Raw genomic sequence first — 14526 nt, forward strand, 5'->3', positions numbered from 1 at the left:
AGGTCCTTCTGGCTGGTCAAGAATCAAATTGACATGAGACAGAATAACAGGAGAAAAGCAAACAAAGTTTAATAACATGCATACCTGGGAGAAGCCCAGGAAAGCTAAGTAACTTGCCAAAATGGCTGAAGCTACCACCTTAAATACCATTTTCAGCTAAAGACAAAGGAGGATGTTGGTGGTAGTGGTTTGGGTCTTCAAAGGGGAGGAAGGCAATTCACATGGAGATGGAAAAGCAAATGTTTGCTGGGCCATCTATAGACAATGTGACCTGGAAGGGAGAGAGCGAGAGGGAGAGAGAGAGGGAGGGAGAACTCTGATAAGAATAGGCTTAGCAAGGACCCTCATAGTCTACCAATATCCAGAGTTATCTATGGTGATGGCCTGTCCAGGGACAGTCTTTCTATCTTAAATTCTTTTAGGCAGTTAGGGGAAAGGTCAAAGTTTCTTCCAGAGTCTTTTGTCCTTACAAATAGTCAAGCAAAAGAGACACACTTTGGGGTGGCCAATTCTGATGCCACACGTGTCCTTCTTCATTCTTCTCTACAGACCAGTTTTCATGGATTCAACATTCACATGGCAAAGCCCTCCCTGTCTGCATTTCCCGCATCTAAGGGACCAGCTCAGGCTGCACCTAGCATCTCAAGTTCAACTCCAAATCCAGAAGAGAGAATAGGTTTGGCCCAGTTGTTAGCCATGTGCATCCCCGGCCCAATTAACACCATAGGGGCAAGGTCACATACTCAAACATGGCTGCTGAGGGGCCATCCAGAAGTGAGTGTGTGTGTGTGTGTGTGTGTGTGTGTGTGTGTGAGAAATTCTCAAACAAAGGAGAGACATGGGCTAAAAGATACCCCTAAGTGTTTACCATATTGGGTGAGGAAGAAAGAAAGGAAGAGAGATAAAAGGGAGGTTAAGTATGTTAGGGAGAGGCTGGGAAGGGGCCCTTCAATCTAAGAGAGAGAAACAGATTCCAACAGCAAGTGGAAAAAGCTGAGGGAGGTAAAAACTCTCCCAGGGGCTAGCTGAGAAATCCCTCAGAAAAGAAGTCAAAATTCAATCCCCTAAGCACTTTTCTTGAATGAAGAGCGAGGGAAAGAGGTGGGTAGAGAAATAAGAAGGAAGGAAAGGGGTAGCCCTAGAGAAAAAAACAGTTGTCACTCAGGAAAGAGAGAGTACGATTAGATATCCCTTTAACCTCCCTCCCCCCAACCCATATAAAATACTGAAAGCCAGGACTTCTGGTTATTTTAGGCTGAAGGCCCACAGAGAATGTGTGTTTGTGTGTGTTCCCTGGCAATCGCTGGCAGCAACATTTCTCTCCAGAAAGGTCACTGAAACCGATTGGGGTCAGCCTTAATACTGTTTCCCCACAGAGATCAGAACACTGCGTTGAGGCCAGAACGCTGGCCTGAGGGTCGCCAGGTTCCCACATGGTTACCCTGATAAGGGCAGAGAGGGGATGGTGGCTGGGGGCTGAGTAGGGAGCAAGTCCGAGAAGGGTAGGGGTGGGGGCAGGGAGCTGGGGTCCTGCAGGGGAGAAGGGTGTGATTTCCAAGGTCTTTCCCCTCTCCCCTGTGTGCTGGGAAGGGTCAGCAGCGGAAAGAATGTTCTGGCGCAGGTGCTGGCTCGGGACACTGAAGGATGTGTTTGGAGAAAGCACCGGAAGGAAGTCAGGGAGGCAAGATAGCAGGGCCTCTGGAGTAACAGTTGGACAATTCTCGGAACACAGAAGCCGGGATCGATTTGGATCCAACTGTCCCTTTCTCCCTCCCTCTTTCTCTGTATCCCTACTTCATCACAGCGCTCCGGCCGCTGCGCGCGCATCTTCCACTGATCCCCGGAGAGGAGAGATCACGTCTGTTCTGTTTCTAGAGAACATCCGTGTAGTACTGTGCATATAGGGATACTCAACACGTTTCCATAACGAATAAGTGAAGGGAACTTTGCAACTAGAAGAAAGGACCCAAGATATAACAAAGGCATTGGTTGTCTGGTAACCAGAGAGGAAAGTAACGCTTACAGCCTTTCTGCTCTAGCCTTTGAAATGTTACTGATGGGTTTGTTTTGAGCCAGTAACGAGTGAGGAGGCAGGAAAAAGGTTTGGAACCACTGGACCAATTAGTAATCTCCCAAACTAATTCATAGGAGGGGAACTCGTTGTTTAAATGAAAATTTTACCTGGAAGCCGAAACAAATAAAAGAGAGTAAAAACAATAAAACAAAATCATCAGTTGCTGTCTGGCTGCATCCTCACTGAAGAGCTACTTTTAAAGGACACTCATCTGCTGCTCCAGGGTGACTGGTAAAGAAACGAGGCCCAGACGGATGTTAATTAAAATTACTGTGGTCACCATTTCATAATATATGTATGTCAAGTCATTACGCTGTCCACCTTAAGCTTACACAGTGTTGTACATCAATTATATCTCAATAAAACTGAAAAATAAATAAATTATTTAATTTTTTTAAAAAAGCACTGAGAATCAACAAGGCCACCTTCCGCTGTGCCACGTTGGTAAGTTGTCTCTCTCGGCTCCCTTACTCTCCAGGTTCTTCTATTGACAGTAGTGGCCACAGCGGCCATGAGTCTATTGCGTTGGGCTTTGGTCACTGTGGTGGCCTCTGTGTCTGGCCGCCTTGGCACTTGCCTGGGATTCGGGGGCTTTCTCACCTGTGGCTTTCCGAAGACTGTCACTCCTGTGTGACACAGTGGAGACCATGGGGAAAAACTTTATCATCTGTGGGGGACTGGAATTGGCCACCCCAAGATACATCTCTTTGGCATGAGGGTTATTTTGGGCTAGTTACTTTTAAGAATTGCAGACATGAGAGAAACTCTCAAAAGTAGAATTTAACCTTTCATTAAGAGACCTTTACATTTGTAAAGGAAATCTCCATCTGTAAGGGTGTCTCCCTCTCTGTACCAGGAAGGAGGAGAATGACCTTATCTCTAGAAACTCTTATCACTGCAGAAGGCAAGGACTTAAATCTGCATAATAACCTGACTCATTTACTGTGCTTGTCTGGTAATCTCCCATAACTTACCCCCCCCCCCCATCCCCAACATCCTCTTTTGTCTTTAGCTGAAGATGGTATTTAAGGTGAGAGCTTCTGCCATTTTGGCGAGTTACTCAGTTTTCCTGGGTCTCTCCCATGTATACATGTTATAAACCTTTGTTTAATTTTCTCCTGTTATTCTATCTCATGTGAATTTTTTTAAACATTTTTTAAATTTTTCCTTTTTCTCCCCAAAGCCCCCTGGTATATAGTTGTGGGTCCTTCTAGCTGTGGCATGTGGGTTGCCGCCTCAGCATGGCCTGATGAATGGTGTCATGTCCAAGCCCAGGATCCGAACTGGTGAAACCCTGGGCCGCCAAAGCAGAGTATGTGAACTTAACTGCTGGGCTATGGGGCTGGCACCCTCTCATGTGAATTTAATTTGATGTCCAGCCAGATGGACCCAGTGTGGGTAGAGGAAATGGCTTCCTCCCCTACAGTTTGGCAACAAGAGTGGGATAAAATTTCACTGGTTGGACACTGCTCACTCCTGGACTGGTGCAGCTGAGAGATCCTGGACCCCTGATGAGAACTGGCAAGAGGTAAGAGTTCTTAACACACCAGTCTCCCAGATCTCTGCCTGCAGGGTGCAATGGAAACAAGAGTGGTGAATTTTTTTGCTTTTCTAAATTTAGATCAGCAGAAGAAAATTTTGGTGAGGCTAGCTTCTTGGACTCAGCGACTCTAGGATTTGGTAGAGTACTCATTGGTTGTAGATCCTTTTCCTCCCAGAGATAGTACTTTTCCTTGTCTCTGTCTTTTTTTGTTGTTTGTCATAAGACACAGGCATCTCTATAAGCCTGTTTTCTGGGCCTTTTGTCTTGTTCTATGTCTTGAGAGCTTGGCTTTGTGACCTTTCTGGTCTCTGCCGTCTGGAGGATGCATGTACCCGCACGCATCTTGGCAGCCAGTTAAGTAGACTGGGGTTCCGGGACACTCTCTTTGTCTGGCTGTGTTAGCTCTCAGAGGAGTTTGTCATAAGGGGGTCCCAATTGCTTTCATAAGGGGCCTTTGTCATATCAACCTTCATTGCTTTACTTTCTTAGACTATTTTTGGGAATGAACTTTCTGGATCTCTTTTGGGGATGCTCCTTGTATCCATGGTTAAGCTTATTGGTTGAGTCACTGTTAAGATCCTACTCGTCAATGTGGCCAGACGATAGATCATTTAAATTGGGAAAACTTCTAAATTGGGGAAAAAAATTTGCGAGGGCTCTCCTCATAATTTTTATTGGTACCTATGAAAAGGCCAAATTAAAAAGGAAACACACACGCAAAAAAATAATGACTAGCTTTAAGACCCTGACTCAGGTTACAATTGAATTGATGAAATGTAAAAGTCTAAGTGTTGCTAAGATTATAAAGGTTGAAGTGTTTGAACTGATTTTATATAAAGTTGTTGTATCAACTTTGCCTGAGTATGTTTTAAAATGTCTGGCTGGGAATACTTCCCTATCCAATATTATAAGACCAAGACCTATTGACAAAGTCCTGCCCGTGGGTCCTGTCCCCATGCTGCAGCTCTTCACTGACCATGAGCCCTGTCCCCATGCTATTCTCTGAATAAAGGAGCACTTTGACCTTGAGAGTCCAAGAAATCTTTCTTTCAACTTCTTGGTTCGCCAAGCCCACATCATTTCTTCTGGTGGCTCATACGGGGATCTTGCTTCACCAGCTTGTGAGCTGAAGTTCTAGGAAGTGCACTATTCTTCCTTGGGTCTTTCTCTTTTTCAAGGATGGATCTAAATTCACTTCTCCATCGGGGACCTTCTTGGACAGCTGTATGAATCCACATTTGCTGCCCATGGCTACTCAATGGGGCAAATCATGGCATTCAGCCTGAAGAGAACCAGTACCTTAAGCCTCAGAGTGATGAAGAATGAATTAATCCATTCCTTCCTAATCCTATCTCTAATATATAAATTTTACATGGGCACGGGTGGACCACTTAAGTCATTAGTATGGTTGCCAATCTCCAAGATTCCCGTGGCAGGTTTCTTTTCCTAAGGCTGGAGTGGTATCCCTCCCTATGGCTCCTGACCACACTCTGAACTGTGGGAAAGTCCCAACTGGGACTCCGGTTCAAGGAAAGTACCAAACTCTAACCTTTGGTTGAGTATGGGAACCCCTTCTTGGGAGACCGGCTGAAGATTCTTCACTGTTTTTCTCTATTCTTCTTTTATCTCTGGGACCATTCACCAGTCACCTACTACTGCCAGGCATAATAGGGAAGATATACAAGGGATGCCATGCAGGGGGACGCCCCTATAACCCCTTGCTATAGGAACCCCACAGGAGGAATGATGACTAGGACACTGCCCTAGGTTCAGGGGGCACGTTCAAGGTAACAGACCCTTTTCTTTCTTGTCTCTTAAAGTTACAGTGGCCATTTTGAGCTCCTTTTGAACTTGGCAACTGAGAAACAAAGGAATCTTTAAAGTGTCAAAGGCCCCACCCCTGGGAGCCTCCACTCTGGTTTCCTGGCCTGATCACCCCGGCGACCCCAAGTGGGGTGCCCTCTCTTGGTGGCTGACTCATTCAGTATTTTAGGTGCTTACTGAGTCAGTTATGAGGATAGGAGACCTGTGATTCATTCTGTGAACTATACTGCTGGTGTTGTGTGCCCCGGCACAGGAACTGTTGTGTAACCCTTATCTTGATAACCCTCAGGAAGAGGCCATGAGGGTGAGACCTGATCTCCTCTTTTCCTTTCTTTGTCTATTTCATTTGTCACCAAGTTGAGGTTAAATTCAGGCTGGACCAGAGCAGAACCTGGACCTTCTGTAAAATTGAAAGCTTGAAACTCTTTCGCCAGGGACTTAACTCTCAACCCAGACACTGGGAGCCCCAGCCCCCAGCCAGCTCCAGGCCTTTGCCTCCTGCTTCCCTGCCTCACCCTATGCTGGCTCAGGGACTAAGTGCCCGGGCTGAGCAGGACCCACAGTCAGGCTCTGCACCCTTTCTCTGGCCCGCTGTCAGTTAGACACTGGCTTTACTGCCGTGGGGAACTCCCCAAGCATCCCCAGAGACTCCCGCCTAGTGTGCATTTTAATTGGAAACACTCAATTGGATGGATTATGCCCCAGAAACTCCATCTTGGAGAAAACTTGAGGGGTTTCTCTGTGCCTTTATGATGCAGTTGGATAGGTGGGTCAACCTATACTGTCATTTGAGTTACAACCCAGTTTATGGGAAATTAAGAGCAACTGTCCTTAAAAAATCCTTGTAAGCCTGGAAAAGCAGCTCTAGAGGTGGTTCAGGGTCCACTCATTTCCCTTATCTCAAAGAGCTTGCAAACTCTCTGGGGACTGTCTAGCTCATCACTAATTCCTAAGACTGAAGGAAAAAAGAAAAAATGCCAAAAAAAAAAAAAAAGGCCGTAAGCATGCCCTTGCCAAAAAAACCTAGCATCTTGAGTGTCTTCTCCACAAATATTAGTAAAAAGGCTCAAAACAAAATTTGGATTCATAACTAGGGAGCTTTGTATTACTGTACCTGATTCATGGCAATAATTTTTTAAAACAATAGGTGTGGAGACTCTGCGTGTGTGTCTATATGTATGTTGGATGTGTGTGATGTTTTTACCTCCGGATGGTATGGCCAAAATTAAGAGCTCTGTTTAGTTGGCTAAAAGTAAGCGCTTATATAAATTCTAAATGTAATAGAAATTAACCCAATGTCTTTTAAGTTAACGTGATATAGATTAGTCTTTGTTTAAGGAAAGTTTGTTTGTTGGCTTGATTGAAAAGGCATGTCCTCAGAGTTCTTGGTATTTGAACATGATGCAGACATGCAGCCTGGGTTTACTAGTCAAATAAGCTCACGATGTCTGTTAGAAATTTGTCAGCAAAATAATAGCTTTAAATGATAGCTAATTTTGTCTAATGTCTCATAAAGTTTTTGTGGGTAATCGAAACATCATTACTGAGAACAAATGATTTAAATATAAATGAAATAAGAGTTTATAGGTAAATTTTTAGCAATAATTATAGTTTATGGCATGTGTATTTAAAATAACTTCCAAAATCTTTTGGGCAACTTGAAACTTTGAACTTTTGCTAGGTTAATTTAAATGAAAAAATTCATTGAGTATCTAGATCATTTTCAAATAAGATAAGATAGTAGACTAATTATTAAACGTAAGTTTATCTACTTTGACTTCTTATTGCAGAAAGGCTAAAAGTGTTTGGGTCTATTACTGTGAAGTGGCATGTTTCTAGAAATTATAAAAAGTGTTTAGAATGCTGATATAAAAGACAGTTCATAGTTGCTTACTTTTTAGTTTTTACTAGGGTCTGTAAGGGTTAAAATCCTGATTAATATATGTAATTAAAGCTACTAAAAATTAATAAGGCAAATATCTTTGTATCTAAGGAAAGTAGAATGTATGTTTTCAGTAAAGAAGGTATAAAGAGTGAAATATTTTTGTTTGTTGGGTTGAGAAAGATAAATTTGTCCTAAAGTACTAGAAGAAAAAAAGGAAAGCATGGGACAAATTCTGAAGGTAAAAAGAAAGTCGTAGAAGTTTGTGAAGGAGAAATTCTGAAAGGAGTTTTATGCTGGTCAAGTTGACTAATATTAAAGTAAATGAGTTTTAATGATAAAAATAAGCTGGTGCAGAAATTAAAATTTGGTTTTCTCTCAAAGGATAATTTTCCCTAACTTTTAGTCTGCTCTCAGTAAAGAGATTATGCAAAGCGTTTTCTTTAAGCAGTCTAGCAGAAGGGCAGGGATTTTAAGGTTTTTTTTTAAAGATTGGTACCTGAGCTAACAACTGTTGCCAATCTTTATTTTTTTTTTTCCTGCTTTATCTCCCCAAATCCCACCCAGTACATAGTTGTATATCTTAGTTGCAGGTCCTTCTAGTTGTGGCATGTTGGACGCTGCCTCAATGTGGCCTGATGAGCGGTGCCATGTCCACGCCCAGGATCTGAACTGATGAAACCCTGGGCTGCCACAGTGGAGCCTGTGAACTTAACCACTTGGCCACAGGGCCGGCCCACGGGATTTTATGTTTCATCAAAATTAATTTCCTATATTGTTTATCAAGTCTTTAATCACAGGTGCTAAGGTCTTACAGCTCTTTAATCTTCTAGATTTCCCTAAAAATCTTTAATTGTCACTATAGTTAAATGGATAACTAAGCATTGTTTCAAAGGGACCTATCGTATCATGTGGATAAATGTTATTGACATAAGTGTTTAAAACAATTATAACACTCCTAAAGTTCTGATCTGTCCTGGTTATCAGGGATAACTCTGGTTTTTATTTTAAGGTGTTGTATGTCACAAAATTAACCAATTTTCTTTTTCACTTTCCATTTTTGAATCTTTTGTTGTTTACAGACAGTTATTGTTTTACTCTGATGCTTTTTGCTTTTGCAAATATGTCTTATCTTCAGAGAGATTCATGGAAAGGACTCTGACACTTACTCTGGAATGCAGGTTTCTGGTACTTTCAGATCATAAAACTGAACTGGTTAAACAATTACAGAATTCTAATGGAGAAACTGATAAGCCCATAGAACTGCTAAAGAAGATTAAGATGAAAAATCAACTACACAGGACCATTTGAACTGATGAAGATGATTATAATTTTTTATGACTTTTGTTTGAAATATTGTTGATTTTTTGATATTTTGTTTTCTCAGATTTACAGAAATCTTTTCCTCTTTTCTCTTATGCTAACTATGCCTTAGAACAATTTGGTGAAATTATACCTTTGCAAGTAGAACTGAAACACTTATCTTTTTCTCCCTACCTGATCCTTCCAGAATTTGGAAACTTAGTGGGTGAGTATGGCTATTTCATGCCAATATAGTTATTTGCAGAAGTTCAATAAGAATCTGTTCTCCTTATAACAAGACACAATTGGAAACATTAGTTACCTTACCAAGGCTTTGGAATGTCATATTTGAGAGAAACATACAGGCTCAGATATGACAATAATGCCTTTGAGGAATAAGGTTGACTTTCTGGAATAAAGCCACTTGGAAATATTGGCTTGGTATCTTGTTTACAGAGATTCCAGCAATCTTACCTGGTAAATAAGGAAGGTCACTTATCTGGCAGGTGCAAGGAACTTCAAAATATTTGGGGGGACCTCAAGAAGAGAGGAGTCTACCCAAATCTGTAGGTATTGCAGGCAAAGTCTGATGGCAAGTCCTTGGCTGGGCTTTTCTGGCCTCAAGAGGCTTTAAAGTTCAATCAGAGATTCCTCATAAAAAATTCCAGCGAAGCAGATTTAAAAGAGCCTATATGATTAATTGCTATTCTTGCTGCACTTATGTAAATAATTGAGCCAAGTTTATTGAAACTAAATTTATTTTACAGACTACTTAGTCTTAATTTGGCTTTCTTTGGTATAGAGAGAAAAATTATGTTTCAGTAAAATAACTATAGTACATTTGTGAATATTAGATCCTAGTTCTGTTAATTGTCTTTGAGGTTTTTTCTACCTGTGAACTGGACTGGATCCTGAATTCTTCTCCTGAAATATCTGGTTACAAATCTCCAAACTAGCATTTTCAATTTTTTCCCATCATTTTCATTCAGAATCATTGAAAACTGAACCTGCCCTTTTTCCACTGGCTTCTAAAATAGATTTAACTGGACTGATCTGTTACCAGGACTAAGAAATGTGTTCAGTGAGATGAAACAATCTACCACTCAGCTTCTGAACGATAAAACTTCTTAATGTTTCAAAGGACTGTGAAACTTAAAAGTTTCAAAGGGGGCACTGGGGGGGACTGGAACTGACCACTCCATGATACATCTCTCTAGCACGAGGATTATTGGGGCTGGTTACTTTTAAGAATGGCAGACGTGAGAGAAACTGTCAAAAGTAGAATTTAACTCTTTGTAAAGAGACATTTACATTTGTAAAGGAAATCTCCATCTGTAAAGGTGTCTCCCTCTCTGTACCAAGAAGAAGGGGGGATGATCTTATCTCTAGAAACTCTTATCACTGCAGAAGGCAAGGACTTAAATCTGCATAATAACCTGACTCTTGTTTACTGTGCTTGTCTGGTAATCTCCCGGAACTGTCTCTCCCCACCCCCAACATCCTTTGTCTTTAACTGAGAATGGTATTTAAGGTGAGAGCTTCCACCATTTTGGCAAGTTACTCAGTTTTCCTGGCTCTCTCCCATATATGCATGTTCCAAACTCTGTTTAATTTTCTCCTGTTATTCTGTCTCATGTGAATTTAATCCATTGCCTGGTCAGAAGGACCCAGCATGGGTAGAGGAAATGTAATCCTCCTCTACATATCAAACCTTCTGGATCTATGATAGGTATTTTTTGAATTTAATGAAATTTTACATTTTGTCAGCTGGGAATTCCAGTAGCAACTGGCAAGACTCTGGCAAATGTGTCATTGGTGAAGCTGAGTTGACAGAAATTCCAGAAGGCTATATCCTAGATCACTGTGACTATTTCAAGCATCCTATATCAAGATGTATTGCCCAAACTTTTTTTCTCTCCTTTTTCTCGCCCAACCCCCCCAGTACATAGTTGTATATTTTAGTTGTGAGTCCTTCTAGTTGTGGCATGTGGGATGCTGCCTCAGCATGGCCTGATGAGCAGTGCCATGTCTGTGCCCAGGATCCGAACCAGTGAAACCCTGGGCCACTGAAGCGGAGTGCACGGACTTAACCACTTGGTCATGGGGCAAGCCCTGCTAAACTATTTTGATGGTCCTCAAATGAATTATGAAAAAACACTGGCTATCCTTCAAATTGAAGCTGAAAAGGCTGAATTATGGTTAAAGGAGCTGGAAGTACCAAAGATTCATGCATGCAAGTGATAATGGTCCCTGGTATCAATATCCGACTGTTGATAAGGTGCTTATTGATCATTTCCATAAGCAACTCCTGACAGCTAATTCTTTATTTCTCCAAATACAAAGCATATTCTTCTTAGGGGAAAATAAATTAATATTCTGTATTTTAAAAACCTGAGGCCCAGAGAGGCTAAGTGACTTATTCAACGTCATACAGAGAAGAAAGGGGGCAACAACATTAAAAAGCACAGGAACTTGAGTGAAAACTAACAGAAAACTGGCCTGCAGGCGAAATTCTGCCTGCTGCCTGTTTTTTTTTTTTTTTTTTTTTTGAGGAAGATTAGCCCTGAGCTACCATCTGCTGCCAATCCTCTTTTTGCTGAGGAAGACTGGCCCTGAGCTAACATCCATGCCCATCTTCCTCTACTTTATATGTGGGACGCCTACCACAGCATGGCCTGCCAAGCGGTGCCATGCCCGCACCTGGGATCCGAACTGGCGAATCCTGGACTGCCCGAGTGGAATGTATGAGCTTAACTGCTGTGCCACTGGGCCAGCCCCTGCTGCCTGTTTTTATACAGCCTGAGAGCTAAGAATGCCTTTTCCGTTTTTAAGTGGTTAAAAAAAAATCAAAAGAAGAGTATTTTGTGATGGGTGAAAATGATATGAAATTCAAACGTCAGTGTCCATAAATAAAGTTTTATTGGTACACGGCCACGCCCACTCACTTACTGCTGCTCTCAAACTATGAAGGCAGAACTGAGGAATTAGAACACAAACTGTAAGTGGCCCAAAAGCCCAAAATATTTACTATCTGGCCCTTGACATAAAAAGTTTGCTGACTCCAGGTCTGGAATTCTCAGCAGTTCTTAGGTATTCAACTGCTTCGGAAGGCCTCAGATGCTGGGGTCTGGGTGGGTGGTGAGGGGAGAGAGGGCTGCAGATATTGGGGTCATTTGGTTAAAGGCCCAGAAACCAAGGACAGGTTCAGGGCCAGCTGTAGGCAGTATAGAAGAAAGGGCAGGCCCAACATAAGGTATTCTGTGGTGATTACGAAAAGAGGGACAACCTGATTTTCTGAGACTCCCTCCTGTTCTGTTCCGGGCACTGTAGGGGATTCTAAACAAATTTCTAAGACGTTGCACAAGAGGCTCACAGTACTGTAAGAAGACTGACCAAGCATCGTAAATTATAAGAACATCTGGTAATTATGGCTGACAATGTCAGCTTCTCACCAGGCCCTGCCCTTCCTCCTATTATATTAGCTGACACTTATTGAACAGTGTCTGTATGCTGGGCACTATGCTAGGTACCTTTCAAGCATTATTTCCTCTTTGGGAGAAACTTCAGTATTTTTATCACCATTTTGCAGATGAGGAAACCAAGGCTTAATGAGACTAACGTCACACTATGGTGACTGAACAAGAAAGTGGCAGAGTCAGCATTCAAACTCAGCTCAGCCTAATTTTATGGGGTATTTCTTTTTTTTTTTTTATCTTTTAATATGCATATATATTTTTTAAATTTAACATACAAAAGGTTAATATTTCACATAGAGTCAAATCATTAGCTTTCCTCGTTTGTGATTTCCCCTAGTCTCTTTGTTCTGATAGTAGAGAGTCCTGCCTTCCTGGTACTTACTGATGTGTAACAAACCACTCCAAAACTTAACGGCTTGAAACAGCAATTGGTTATCACTTCTCATGGTTCTGTGGGTTGACTGGGCTTAGCTCAGTGGTGGTTGCTTCACGTCTTGCATGTGATAACATCATGGCTGAAGTGGGAGTCAGCTGAATGTTTAACTGGGCTGGATGTCTAGGACGGTTTCTGAACTCTCCCTTCTGGCACCTGGACTGAGATGGTTGGATAAGAAACAAAAAAAATCTATTTGTCATTTGAAAGAAACACATAAAAAACACCAAAATACGTAACGAGTGAAAGAAAAAGGATAGGAAATTACATATCTGGCAAGTATCAAAAGAAAGCTAGTATGGCTAAATTAATGTTATACAAATTAGATCTTTATGACAAAAAGCATTTCTCAAAATAAAGAGAGTCACTTCATAAAGATGTAACACTGTAACAATTTTAACTCTAAATGCCTGTAATAACATAGCCTCAAAAACACAAAGAAAAAAATATTGACAAAACTACAAAGACGTAAAATCACCCATTAGTTGGTAACTTTAACATGCCATTTTCAGTAATGGATAGATCAAACAGACGACAAAAATAAGGAAAGATAAAGGATTTGAACAGAATTAGCAGGGTTTATCTGACATATACAGAATACTGCACCCCTCTGCTGCAGAAAACATTAGTAAACATTAATTGCATACTCAGCCACAGAGCAAGTTTCAACAAATATCAAATGATTGGTATAAGTGGCAGGCTCCATAGCTGTACGCAACAATCGTATCCATTGCATTGGACACAGTTGTTCAGGCCTTTCTTGAAACATGTTCTTCTCTTGGCCTCCAGGGCACACTCTTGACTTCCCTCCCACCTCACTGGCAGCTGCTTCTCAGTCTCCTTTGAGATTTCTCCTCATCGTCTTGACCTCTCAATATTGGAGTACCTTGGGCTCTGTCCTCAGAACTCTTATCTTCCTTCTTAACACAAGCCTTGAGCAATTGCATCCATATTCATGACTTTAAATACCGCTTACACACTGCTGACTTCCAAATTGAAGTCTCTAGCCCAAATTCTTCCCCTGGATTTCAGACTGCCAAATCCACCTGCCTAGTGAATATTTCCACTTGGAAGTCTAACAGGCATATCACACTTAACATACCAAAATCTGAATTCTTTTTTTTTAAAAAATTTTTTATTGAGTTAATGATAGTTTACAATCCTGTGAAATTTCAGTTGTATATTATTGTCTGTCAGTCATGTTGTAGGTGCAACCCTTCACCCTTTGTGCCCACTCCCACCCCCTGCTTTCCCCTGGTAGCCACTAATCTGTTCTCTTTGTCCACAGGTTTAAATTCCTCATATGAGTGGAGTCATACAGAGATTGTCCTTTTCTATCTGGCTTATTTCACTTAACATAATTCCCTCAGGGTCCATCCATGTTGTTGCAAATGGGACGATTTTGTTCTTTTTTACAGCTGAGTAGTATTCCATTGTATATATATACCACAGCTTCTTTATCCATTCATCTGTTGATGGGCACTTAGGTTGCTTCCATGTCTTGGCGATTGTAAATAATGCTGCAATAAACATTGGGGTGCACAGGACTTTTGGAATTGCTGACTTCAAGCTCTCTGGATAAATACCCAGTAGTGGAATAGCTGGATCTTATGGTAGTTCTATTTTTAATTTTTTGGGGAATCTCCATACTGTTTTCCATAGTGGCTGCACCAGTTTGCATTCCCACCAGCAGTGTGTGAGGGTTCCTTTTTCTCCACAACCTCTCCAACGTTTGTTACTATTTGTTTTAGTTATTTTTGTCATTCTAATGGGTGAAAGGTGATATCTTAGTGTAGTTTTGATTTGCATTTCCCTGATGATCAGCGATGATGAGCATGTTTTCACATGCCTATTGGCCATCCGTATATCTTCTTTGAAGAAATGTCTGTTCATGTATCCTGCCCATTTTTGGATCGGGTTGTTTAATTTTTTGTTGTTGAGTTGTGTGAGTTCTTTATATATTATGGATATTAAGCCTTTGTTGGATGTATT

At 41.4% G+C, this 14526-nt stretch overlaps 1 pseudogene; it reads left to right on the forward strand.

Moving 5' to 3' along the window:
• Nucleotides 1–749: 749 nt before the first annotated feature.
• Nucleotides 750–10944, forward strand: LOC100059503 (NADH dehydrogenase [ubiquinone] 1 beta subcomplex subunit 5, mitochondrial-like; annotated as a pseudogene).
• Nucleotides 10945–14526: the final 3582 nt, after the last annotated feature.

Source organism: Equus caballus, chromosome 24 (assembly GCF_041296265.1).
Source record: "Equus caballus isolate H_3958 breed thoroughbred chromosome 24, TB-T2T, whole genome shotgun sequence".
In the NCBI taxonomy this organism is placed as follows: Eukaryota; Metazoa; Chordata; class Mammalia; order Perissodactyla; family Equidae; genus Equus; species Equus caballus.